Source organism: Lepus europaeus, chromosome X (assembly GCF_033115175.1).
Source record: "Lepus europaeus isolate LE1 chromosome X, mLepTim1.pri, whole genome shotgun sequence".
Lineage (NCBI taxonomy): Eukaryota > Metazoa > Chordata > Mammalia > Lagomorpha > Leporidae > Lepus > Lepus europaeus.
The window spans coordinates 40,295,838-40,308,708 of record NC_084850.1 but is presented as its reverse complement, the minus strand read 5'-3'; the positions used below and the strand labels follow the sequence as shown (position 1 = coordinate 40,308,708).

General features: G+C 38.8%; 1 non-coding gene across 1 annotated transcript; it reads right to left on the bottom strand.

Annotated features, from left to right (window-relative positions):
- Nucleotides 1–12,332: 12,332 nt before the first annotated feature.
- On the bottom strand, nucleotides 12,333–12,465 carry LOC133753907 (small nucleolar RNA SNORA9). The gene has a single exon (XR_009865140.1). It is a non-coding gene; the product is annotated as a small nucleolar RNA SNORA9 (small nucleolar RNA).
- Between the last annotated feature and the right edge of the window lie 406 nt (nucleotides 12,466–12,871).

Genomic DNA, 12,871 nt, shown 5'->3' with positions numbered 1-12,871 from the left:
GATTTCTCTTTCCCCAGTGCTGCCTGCTTCTTGAAATAAACCCTTTTGTCTGATCAACTCTCATCTCTGGTAAACTGGCTGCAAAATGTCTAGCAATCAAGGGCCTGACTGTTTGTCCAGTAATAGTTTGGGACTTATATAGCAACTCTTCCAATTGGTTTTGGAGGTTGTTCTACATCTCTCCCATATGTAATCTTGTGCCCTAGATAATGCCATCTGTTCCTATTGATTGTACACTACTGATTCATAAACCACCAAATAATTTCTGAAGGCAACGCCTTAATCAATGACTACACAGAATAAAATGAATGGAATGACACCATTTAAGATTCAAAGGATCCTATGAAATTTTAATTAGTATCTTTAAAGAATTGTGTGATTCAAGAGAAATAAAGAATCAGAATACAAAGATTTAAAATCTTGACTACTTATAGAAAGCATCTGAAGGTAAAAAGAGAATTAAATATGTTTCCTCTACTACACATTCCTAGGCAGGTCCTCGTGCTCTTTGTCCTTTCAGATTGTCCTGCTATACAACACTCAGAATTATCTCCCAGTATCTCACTTTAGTGACTAATGAATGTGGTTTACAGCTTCACTCACTGGTTGTGTGTGTGTGTGTGTGTTTCTTGCCAAAAATTTTTTGTCAGGGTGTACTAAGAAGTTATTGTTCCTCCTGATTTCAGTAACAGTGGACACCCTTCTGTTGAGGAGCAACCAATCATTTTTGATAGCATTGAATCTTATGCAATCCTTGCCAGCAGCATTTAAAAAATTTCGTGGAAGCATTAGAGCTCTGTCTTTAGAACTGAGGTATGAAATATGATATGTGGGAGTGGCTGCTTGTATAAAGACATTTTTATTCAGCAATAAATATTTTATATTATAATAAGTATGATATACTATGGAGTGAGAAGCAAAATTCATGATTGCTGAGATAAAACAGGATTTTTAAAAATCCTCACCCTTCAACAGTTCGTAACCTACTCCACTCCATGCTTCTTACCTTGCTAGATATATCAATTTCTGCTTTTTTAAGGGTGCTTTGATGGAAGCAGTCTGAAAAGCTTCAAGAAAATTATAACTTGAGTGACAGAAAAAAAATAATCCTAACTTACAGTGTGACCTTGACTGACTTGCAAACTTGAGCCCAGAAATATCTTTTTCAAAAAGACCTAAATGAATGATCTCTGTGAGTGAGATCCCAGTGGAAAGAACGGGGCCATCAAAGAAGGAGGTACCCTTCTCCGAAGGGAGGAGAGAACCTCCACTTTGACTATGACCCTATCGGAATAAGATCAAAGTCAGCGAACTCTAAAGGCTTCCATAGCCCTGGCAACTCATGACTAGAGCCTAGGGAGATTACTGACGCCATGAACAGGAGTGTCAAATTGTTAAATCAGCAACAGGAGTCACTGTGTACTTACACCCCATATGGGATCTGTCCCTAATGTGTCGTCTAAAGCCAAGTGATGCTACGACTGGTACTGAAACGGTATTTTTATACTTTGCGTTTCTGTGTGGGCGCAGACTGATGAGGTCTTTGCTAATTATATACTGAAGTGATCTTCTGTATATAAAGAGAATTGGAAATGAAAAAAAAAAAATAACCTGGTGTTAAAATGGAAATGGCATAGAAAATTAATTAATTTGAAAAAAAAAAAATTCTGTAGGATCTCTGTCTTTAATGTGCTGTACATTGCTATTTAATGCTATAATTAGTAATCCAATGGTAGTTTTTTCACTTGATGTTGCTATATGGGCAAAAAGTTGAAATCTTTACCTAATATATACTAAACTGATCTTCTGTATACAAAGAGAATTGAAAATGAATCTTTACATGAATGGAAGGGGAAAGGGAGCGGGAAAGGGGAGGGTAGCGGGCGGGAGGGAAGTTATGGGAGGGGGGAAGCCATTGTAACCCATAAGCTATACTTTGGAAATCTATATTCATTAAATAAAAGTTTAATAAAAAAAAAAAAAAAAAAAAAAAAAAAAAAAAAAAAAAAAAAAAAAAAAAAAAAAAAAAAAAAAAGAAATATCTTTTTCTATTATAAAAAATAGTATCTAAATGTGGTCAGAATGTAGTCCTGGGTTAATGATCATGACATCTCTTGTTGCCTATCTGGAGCAGGTTCAGAAACAGAAAGTCTGCTCTATTTGTAGGAGGCTATGAAAGAAGAATGTTACTATACCTCTTCCTCTGTCCATAGAGATCAAGCAGCGAGTTAAAAGAATTGAAGAGCAGTAGACAGCTTTTTGGTTGACAGGATTCATACAACAAATTGCTCCTAAGCTGTCAAAGTTACAAAATGAATATAAATAATGACTTCTTGTTTTTGTTGCCTCCTGCTTCGAAGATATTCCTAACTTTTGATTACACAAGTGCACATTATTTCATGTAATTATCACAGAGATCCCACACATGAAGTATCCTCCTATAAGTTTTATGGATGAGAAAATATTCTCATGAATTTTAAGTAATTTTGCTTATGATCACACAGCCAAAGTTCTTTCCCTTCAAACATTCTGCTTTCTTTCTTTGGTTACTTATAATTATTTGAGAGTATTTCCTGAGTTGTCTGTCCCTTAGAGATTTTAGATCTTCATGCCTTTCTATCTGGTAGTTGAGGAGATGAATTTGAACCAAGAGATTCTTTTCAGATTCCTTGCTTTAAACACACACAAAAATGTATCATTTATTCTCCTATGAGGGACTAAATCACTTCCCTTTGCGCTGCAAAGTTATTAGAAATTTGAACTCATGCCTGCTAAGCCCTGGAATGGAACCACCAATTTAGTCTCATGTTAATCTAAATATTTTAATTATTTTTTGAACATGACAATTGCATTTGGAAAATGTACAATCATGAAATTAATTTTGATTTAAATATTGGAGCTATTGTTTTTCTACATGAAATTCTTTGCCACTTCACTGCACACCTACCTGGTGAGAAAATTAAAATATGGCTCCTAATCTTTAATGTAGATATGTTTCCAATTTTTCAAAAATGAATGACTTTAGTGTTTATGAAAGGAATCAATAAACACATATAACAATTGCAGAATATCTGTTGAAATACAAATTTTCCTGGATGTGAGACTAGTGTACTCTTTTTCCTTAGGAACTGGCTATTTCTCAAGTAGGTTAATTGTTTTCCTGTAGCCTGATTTATTTTTCTTTTAGTCATTCATATTTATTTCTGTCATCTGATAATGTCATAAAAATCAAATTATAAAAAATATGAATTAGCGGTAGAGTGTTGATGCATTGCTGTTGAGTGTTTTGCATTCAGAATAGTTCTCTTTATGCTGAAAGAAAATTTCTAGGCAGCAAATAGAAAATGATTGCATGTACCAGGGATCATAGAGTAGCATGAATTGCAATAATAACTTACAATAAAGAAGAAATCAATGACACACCATTGAGGTGTAAACAAGAGAGGGATCTTACAATGCCCAGTGGTTTGGCATAAGATTTTCTTGTTGCTCCCCAAGGATAGGTTGACAAATAGCAGTGTGTGAAAACATTTAGAAAGCTTTCTTCTTTCTAATAGTTCCATTTGTTTTTGAGTTTGCTCAGGAAACATAATCACCTAAATACAAAAGACCTATGAAGACAACTTTCAATAAAATAAATTGATTCCAGGTTAGCTAAAGTTTTGAAAAAGTTTCCCTTGCTCTATTTTTTAAAATTTGGCATATTGAATTGTGTATAATGTCAACTAAAGAAGAAAATATTTGGGGATGTATACCTTAATAAAGACTCACATTTTAGATGAAGAATACATTTATTGATATTTCTGTTATAAAATGTGTTTATTTTTATTTTATTTTGTTTTACAGTACTTTTTATTTAATTTGAAAATCAGAAACAGAGAGAGAGGGCTTCCATCTGCTGGTTCACTCCCAATATGTCTGCAAAGGCTGGGGTGCCAAAGCTGAGAGGAAGAAACTCAAGTTTCCCATGTGACTGACAGGGACCCAATTCTTCGAGCCATCACTGCGGCCTCCCAGGGTTTTCATGATCAGAAAGTGAGGTCAGAAACCAGAGTCAAAAGTTGAACTCAGATAATCTGTTGTGGGAAATGGGTGTCCTAACTCTTAGACCAAATGCTTACCTTAAATATGCTTCTTTTTAAATTATAAAAATAAATTATCCCAAAGAAAAACCCAATAAATACTCATAATTTCATCTTTTGAGACAAATGAGCTATTAGCATTTTAATTTGTAGAGTTTCAGGGTATTTTTTATATTTATTACATAAAACAGATCACATTTTCATTGTTTTGATTTACTTATTTTTTTTTAAATTTTTTTTTTTTTGACAGGCAGAGTGGATAGTGAGAGAGAGAGAGACAGAGAGAAAGGTCTTCCTTTTTGCCGTTGGTTCACCCTCCAATGGCCACTGCAGCCGGTGCATCTTGCTGATCCGAAGCCAGGAGCCAGGTGCTTCTCCTGGTCTCCCATGCGGGTGCAGGGCCCAAGGACTTGGGCCATCCTCCACTGCCTTCCCGGGCCATAGCAGAGAGCTGGCATGGAAGGGGGGCAACCGGGATAGAATCTGGCACCCCAACCAGGACTAGAACCCGGTGTGCCGGCGCCGCAAGGCGGAGGATTAGCCTGTTAAGCCACGGCGCAGGCCTGATTTACTGACTTTTTCACTTCATTATTAATCATAGAGATTGTTTATGTCACTAAGTAGTTCTACTAAATAATTTTTATTTTTATTTTATTTTATTTTTTTTTTGGCAGGCAGAGTGGACAGTGAGAGAGAGACAGAGAGAAAGGTCTTCCTTTTGCCATTGGTTCACCCTCCAATGGCCGCCGCGGTAGCGCGCTGCGGCCAGCGCACCGCGCTGCGGCCAGCGCACCGCGCTGATCCGATGGCAGGAGCCAGGTGCTTCTCCTGGTCTCCCATGGGGTGCAGGACCCAAGCACTTGGGCCATCCTCCACTGCACTCCCTGGCCACAGCAGAGAGCTGGCCTGGAAGAGGGGCAACCGGGACAGGATTGGTGCCCCGACCGGGACTAGAACCCGGTGTGCCGGCGCCGCAAGGCGGAGGATTAGCCTAGTGAGCCGCGGCGCCGGCCATAATTTTTATATATATTTTTTTAATTAAACTTTTATTTAATGAATATAAATTTCCAAAGTACAGCTTATGGGTTACAATGGCTTCCCCCTCCCAAAACTTCCCTCCCACCTGCAACCCTCCCTTTTCCCGCTCCCTCTCCCCTTCCAATCACATCATGATTCATTTTCAATTCTCTTTATATACAGAAGATCAGTTTAGTATATATTAGGTAACGATTTCAACAGTTTGCCGCCATATAGCAACACATAGTGAAAAAAAAATACTGTTGGAGTACTAGTTATAGCATAATGTATTTGTTTATATAAAGGGAACTGATTTCATGTATTTCATATACAGTATTAAGAACTTAATATTTCCAATCCTCCCTCATTCTCTTCCTTACTCCCACACTCCCTTCTTTTTCTTCTTTCTTTTTTCTTTTTTATCTATACTTCTTTTTTACTTAAATAATATTTCAATTTGATTTTTCTCCAATATCTTTACCTCCAAGAATCTCTTGTTCCTGTCATGTTTGTTTTTTTAACTCATGTATTTGCTTTTCTATGTTTCTAGTAACCTATGATCATACTTTTGAATTCATTTTCAGGTTATTTCATCAATTGCTTGGTCTTCACAGTCTAATATTTAAGTATTGTGGAGTTCCTTTTGGAGGTTGTATTTCCTTCCTTGTTTATGTCTCTTGTATTTCCATATTTGTTTTTATGCACCTGGGTAAACACTTGTTGCTATCTCCAGAAAAGGCTTTGTTCTTTGAAATGTGCCTTTATGGCCTAGTGGAATGCCCTGCTTCTTCAGCAGATACACAGAGGGATGTGATGGCTGGGGCTAGGGAGTTCAGGCCAGAGCTCTAGTGTTGGGGGCAAGAGTCCAGAGAGACACCCAAGCTAGGTGTGGTAGAGAGTCAGCAAGGGAGACTTTGATTACACTGGCAGGTGTGTTCATCACCCCAGCCCCTCTCTCCCAAGGTGAACCAACTGCCCAGGATGAGGCCACAATGCTGCTGATCATCCCACCCACTCAGGTGCGTGAGCCACACAAAGGATTTACATGCTCTGCATTGTGAGCACAGAGTCCTCTGCAATGCCCTTCCACAGAGCAGGTAGCTCCAAGCACCTGAACCCAGTGATTGCCCAATGCCCTACCCATGGCCCGCTCCCTTCTCAGTTTCCTGGTCTATTTGTGTGGTTACAGGATTCTCACAGTGATAGGATGTAGGGCTTCTGCAGCCACAAGATACAAGGGATCAACTTCCTTCTCTGTGAGCTCCTCTTCCCACAGAAAGAGCCACCCCACCACAAGAGCCAGCTGCTCAGCCAGGAGAGGCTGACCATGTGGGCAACATACCCTCCCTCTGTGGAACACAGAGAGCAACCCACCCTCATCCCCTGCCAACTCTCCAGGCTGAACTCAAAGTCAGTGGGGATGTGGATTTCTCTCAGACAAAATCCAGCAGCGCATGGGCAGCAGACCACTGGTTGCTGGGTGTCTTGGTGGGGGGAGGGAGGAAATCAATGTGCCCTCCCTTAAAGGGTTAGGTGGGCACCCTGCCGCTGTCTACCCTTTAAGCCAGATTCAAAGTCAGTGGGGGCTGTGAGGTTCTCCCTAAATCAAGACCCCTGTGGGGGGAGGGCTGCTGCAGATTCCTCTCAGCTCAGTATGAGAAGATGGCATCTCTATCAGGCACAGGAGTCACCGGTGGCATCTGGCTAGCTGCTGCACGATTGGACACTCTTCAATGCTCCACAGAGTTTCTCTTCTTTCTGGAGACTTTCCATTGGAAACCTCTCTCCAACTGTCCCCTGGCGAGGTGGTTCCTCCCCTGTTCTTTTGGTATCTTCCTGGAGTCAAAATCAACTCACATTTTCACTATTAAGCCATGCTGGATCTGACCTCTATTAACTGCATAGTATCCCATCGTGTTTTATATGTCCTATAATATATCTAACCAAACACTTGTTTGTGAGAGGATAGTTTTAATTTTTCACTGATACAAACAATACTGCAATGAAGATTCTAGTACATACATTTTTGTGTACCAATATTTTTTAACAAAGATTTATTTATTTATTTGAAAGTCAGAGTTACACAGAGAGAGAAGGAGAGGAAGAGAGAGAGAGAGATCGTCCATCTGCTGCCCACTCCCCAATTGGCCACAACAGTCGGAGCTGAATCGGTCTGAAGCCAGGAGCCAGGAGATTCTTCCAGGTCTCCCATGTGGATGCAGGGGCCCAAGCACTTGGGCCATCTTCTACTGCTTTCCCAGGCCATAGAAGAGAGCTGGATCGGAAGAGGAGCAGCTGGGACTTGAACCGGTGCCCATATGGGATGCCAGCACTGCAGGCGGCGGCTTTACCAGCTACGCCACAGCACTGGCCCCAGACTTTCATCCTTTCCATTGGTCTATCACTCAACATGTAGTAGATATGATTGAAATATGATTCCTTTCTGCTGCCAATAAATATTTGGGACTCTTCTTTGAACCAGCTCAGTTTTCATGCTGAAATTTATGTTGTGTCTTCCACAAAACAAAAGGGAAAAAGGAAAGAAAAAATTATACTTTCACAGTGAATTTAAACAAAGTTGTATCCCCTGCCAATTTTGGCATATCTGAGCTAAGCTCTTTCTCATTGTTTTTTTTAATTATTTTATTAAGTTTAGTGTGAGAGAAGAAAAACATGATAGCATACCCAATGTCAGATATTAATCTAGGCTCTGATATGATTAGCTAAATGCGTATGGTAAGTCTTAATGCTGAGAAGTATTTTCAGTGGAAGAGCTAAAGGAGAATTTCATCTTAATGTCCTGGTCAAGTAAGATTGTAGCATTATTTCCTCTCTGCTTTTATACTTATCTTGAGCAAATCTTCATATCTCTAGTTTGTACCTCTGTGATACATGTCACACATTAATACGCAGAACATACTAATGCTGTATGAAGCAACTATCATATGCACCTTTTTATTGACAGAATCTTTTTTTTTAACTTTTATTTAATGAATATAAATTTCCAAAGTACAGCTTATGGATTACAATGGCTTCCCCCCCCATAACTTCCTTCCCACCCGCAACCCTCCCCTCTCCCGCTCCCTCTCCCCTTCCATTCACATCAAGATTCACTTTCAATTCTCTTTATATACAGAAGATCAATTTAGTATATATTAAGTAAAGATTTCAACAGTTTGCACCCACATAGAAACACAAAGTGAAACATACTGTTTGAGTACTAGTTATAGCATTAAATCAAAATGTACAGCACATTAAGGACAGAGATCCCACATGAGGAGCAAGTGCACAGTGACTCCTGTTGTTGACCCAACAAATTGATACTCTAGTTTATGGTGCCAGTAACCACCCTAGGCTCTCGTCATGAGTTGCCAAGGCTATGGAAGCCTTCCAAGTTTGCCGACTCTGATCATATTTAGACAAGGTCATAAAAGACAGGGTGAGGATAGTAACCAATGTTCCTAAGAGTGGCATTAACCAGGTCTGAACAATTATACAGCATTAAGTGGGGAAGAGGACCATCAGTACACACAGGTTGGGAGTAGAGCCATTGGTGGTAGAGTAGAGGTTATGATTACAAAGGAATGAACAAAGGACAGAGTCATTATTAGAGGAGCTAAGAAAGGTGTTGTCTAAGCTACAATTAAGTTTTCTGATTGAGAGGCAAATAGAACCTGACAGAAGGGGCCTGGTAATAATCTGTTGGGCTTTAGGCCTTGTAAGTTAAGAGGCCCAGACCTATCTATTTCTTCGCATGGGGTACATCCTAAGGGAGGTGCGAACCACCTGGGGGAAGGCACTCTATTGACTTTCATTACTTAGCTGGTCTGGGAGGAGAGCTGTCCAGGTAAAGGCAGGGGGCATCTCTAACAAGAAATTTACAGTTCTGCCTGCAATGTTGCTGACCCTGCTTGGCCGTCCCCTCAGCTGCAGTGGTCACTTTGGAAGTTGGGCTGAGTGAAGGGCTTTTCAGCTTAGAGCCAATAAGATCTGTGGCTCTGACCTGGGCATCCTTCGACTCCAGGGCAGGTCCATTTCCAGTGATCCAACTCTTGGCAGAGCTGCCAGGGCTAAAGACAGAATCTTGAAAGTCTTTGGTGCTAATGTAATTCTTCAGTCAACAGTACAGTTTTTAATTTAAACCATTTCATCATTTATTATCTACATTACTAATAAAGAAGATTCTTAGTCATAATGTACAAAAAGTCATAAACAATGTCACTATGGTGTATTAGTTGTCTATTCTGTTCTTGCAAATTATCCCGATATATGATCAATTTAAACAAGAAACATCAATGCTACCACATTTTTGCTGGTCAGGAATTCAGTGATGGCTTTGTAGGGTATCTCTGAGTCTAGGTCTCTGGTAAGAATGTGAGGAAGTGAACAGCAGGAGCTGCATTTGAGACGCGGAAGGATCTGCTTCCAAAACACCTTCACAGAGCTACTGGCAGGCTGCAGGTCTTCACCGGCCGTTAGATGGGTACATCATCTCCATGTCATGTGGTATCTCTCTGTAGGGCAGCTGAAAACATGGCAACTGTCATCTCTCAGAGTGAGTGGGCAAGACAGCAAGAGAGTAAGCGAGGGCTCCCAAGGGTACAATCTCCTGATATTCCATTCTTGGAAGTGGCAGTGCGCCATTTTCACTGTCATCTATTGTTTGGAAGTCCTTCTCTGGTTCTGGCCCGTGATCAAGGTCAGGAGACAACATAAAGGTGTGAATATCTAGAAGCAGGGATCATAGGAAACTTTCTGAGAGGTTGCCTATCATACATGGTTAACATGTTAATGTCATTGGATGAAACCATTAGGTTTCTACATGGGAATTTATGAATTTTTTAAAAAATATATTTATTTGAACGTCAGTTACAGAGGGAGAGAAAAAAAGACAAAGAAAGAGATCTTCTATCTTCTGGTTCACCCTGCAGGTGACCTCAATGGTCAGCACTTGGCCAGGCTAAGCCAGGAGCCAAGAGTTTCATCCAGGTCTCCCAAACAGGTGCAGGGGCCCAAGTACTTGGGCCATCTTCTCCTGCTTTTCCCAGGTGCATTAGCAGAGAGCTGGATCGGAAGTGGAGAACCTGGGACTTGAACCGGTACCCATATGGAATGCTGGCATCACATGCAGCAACTTTACCCATTATGCCACAATGCCAGCCACATATTTATGAATATTTTATGGGCTTCTTTCTGATAATTATTAAATGCATTATGATTTGTTCAACTTTAGTATTTCATTACCATGCATATGTATTTCTACATATTTGTTTTCCTAGTTTAGAACATTTTATATAGTCAGCGATTATCAAATAAATAGATCACAAATTGTATGGATTTGTTGATTGCCAGATATTTTATTACACATTTAAAAAGTGGAAATTCTTTAGTTCTGTAATGATGCTAACAAAAGCTCTTTTAGGCCTTGCAGATACCAATGAGATCAAACAAAGGAGTTAAAGTCTTAGTTCAAACAAAGGAGTTAAAGCCTTAGTTCATAGAGTTAAAGTCTTAGTTCATAGAGAGAAGCAATGTTAAGAAATTCATCATTTCCTGTTTGGTCCAATCTGTAGTTTTCCAGGCAACAAATTAGGAATATATTCCCTGGAGTTTTGATAATTTTTTTGCACTTTTCTTGACCAAGTGTTCAGTCACTTTGGCAGGTCAGAAATTTTCCATAAGCTTTAAAAAACACATTTCACATTATCCATCTCATGCAAAGTTGGTGAAACATACATGGCTTTCTCATGACCCTTAATACCATAGCATCAGCACTGAAAATACAATTCATCCAATTGTACTCCAGAGCCCAAATGAGGCCTACTTTATATATTGCAGTATCTTCTTACTGAGGCGAAAGACAACCAGTTGCATCACTCTCACATAGCTGATATCTTATGCCACAGTTCAGGTGAATAATTTCAAGCCCTATGGCATACATATAATTTTTAGCAGTTTAACCTCTATTATCTCTTTTCTAGGTTTAATTGAGTGACTCATAATTTATTAAATTTTGCTTTATGGAAAGATAGTTTGTGGTCACATGCTTGCATTTATGAGTTAAATCTTTCGTTTTCTGATTCAGTCAAGCTTCTTATGCCTCTGGTTGAACACACTGCTAATATTTCCACCAACATGTTTTCTTGGGTATGCGTGTGAGTTTGGTGAATATTTATGAGCTTATCTGATCTGTGTACACAGTATTTAAAAATTTGTTAAGAAAAATTATGTTGGCTGACAATGTTGTGACAAATGTAAACGTCAATTGTAGAAAGAATGAAAACATTTACCTATTAAATGACAAACTTTGATAAATATGAAAATCAGATCAGATGACAAAGTTTATGAAGGAAAAAAAGGCCCACAGGAGAAATAAAATGCAACAAGTGCACCTTTATCACCAAATCAGTAACAAGCACAGCATGAATAAAAGGAACTTGCTACATGAGAATTGATCAAGACTGATGAGGAAACTCACCAAGTAATTAAGGCAAAACTGTCATTGTATTAGAACTAAAATATTTTCTAGAAAACAGAAGAAAATGGTGGGAAGTCGATATGTATATTATGTCAAAAAAGAGAAAGGAAAGAAGTTTATATAATGGTAAATAAAGAAATATTGATGAGAATTGATTGGAAATGGGATGATAGATGGAAATAAAGTATAATCAATACAAGCTGCTTAATCTCATAAAATAATATTTAACTGGAAATTTTGCACAACAATATAAATGGAGAAAAGTGATTGTTAATGAGATACTTTATGATGTTGCATAAAGCCCTTTTGTGTTTTTGTTACTGTGATTAGCCAGAGATAAAAGTCGTATTTCCGAGATTCCTGGGGAGGAACATAAAATGTTAAAACAAAGGCAATTATAGTCACGTCATAACAGGAAGTAATGCAATTAGAACGATTAAATGCGGATAGGGCCAGAGACTTAGATAACTAAATTTCTGGAGAACTAGTAAAGTTGCAATGAGTGGTAGGTGCCCAGCCTTCAAAGAGCTGCCCTTTAAAGATATCATGCATTGGTCAGAGTTGGGACATTAAACACTGGTAGCAAATGAAGGGTTTCACATTGTTCTATGAGTATTCAGAGCCTCACTTTTGACTATCATATTTGGCTTCTTCAACTAGAATTATACCTGTTAAGTTGTTTTTTTTTTTCCCTTTTATTTTTTTCCTTTTTTTTCTCTTTTTTTTCCTTTTTCCTCCTTCTTCTCCTATTTTCCGATTGTCTGAAAGTTCTATAACCTTGTTCTTCATGGAGCAGGGCAAGCCCTCAAACCGTTTCAAAACTGTTCTGACAAGACTGTAGGAACACACAGAGTCACAGACAGACCCAAGCACACTGGAGGATTGCTGTAACTGGGAGGGTTTGTTTTTTCTTTTTTTTGCAATAAAATAATATTTATTTAGTATTAAAGACTATTTGGTTATAAAGTATAGCTTAAATGGTTAAAAAAAATTTGCACAGCCCTGATTTTTCTCTTCTATATAGCAGCTATAGTTCAATATGAGTCAAGCCAAAGTTTTTTTTTTTTTTTAACTATAATATGTACATTAAATTTTCAAAAGGCAGCATTGAAGAAAGAAATTTCCAAATACTGGCAGGAAAAAAGGATTTTGATCCTCTTAATGAAGTGACGTTTTCAGAATAGAAGTGTAAGCTTTAAAAAAGAAAATTTTGGAGGCCATCTTTGTGGCACAGCAGGTTAAGGTACAGCTTGCAACAGTGGCATCCCATATTGGAGCACCAGTTCTAGTCCCA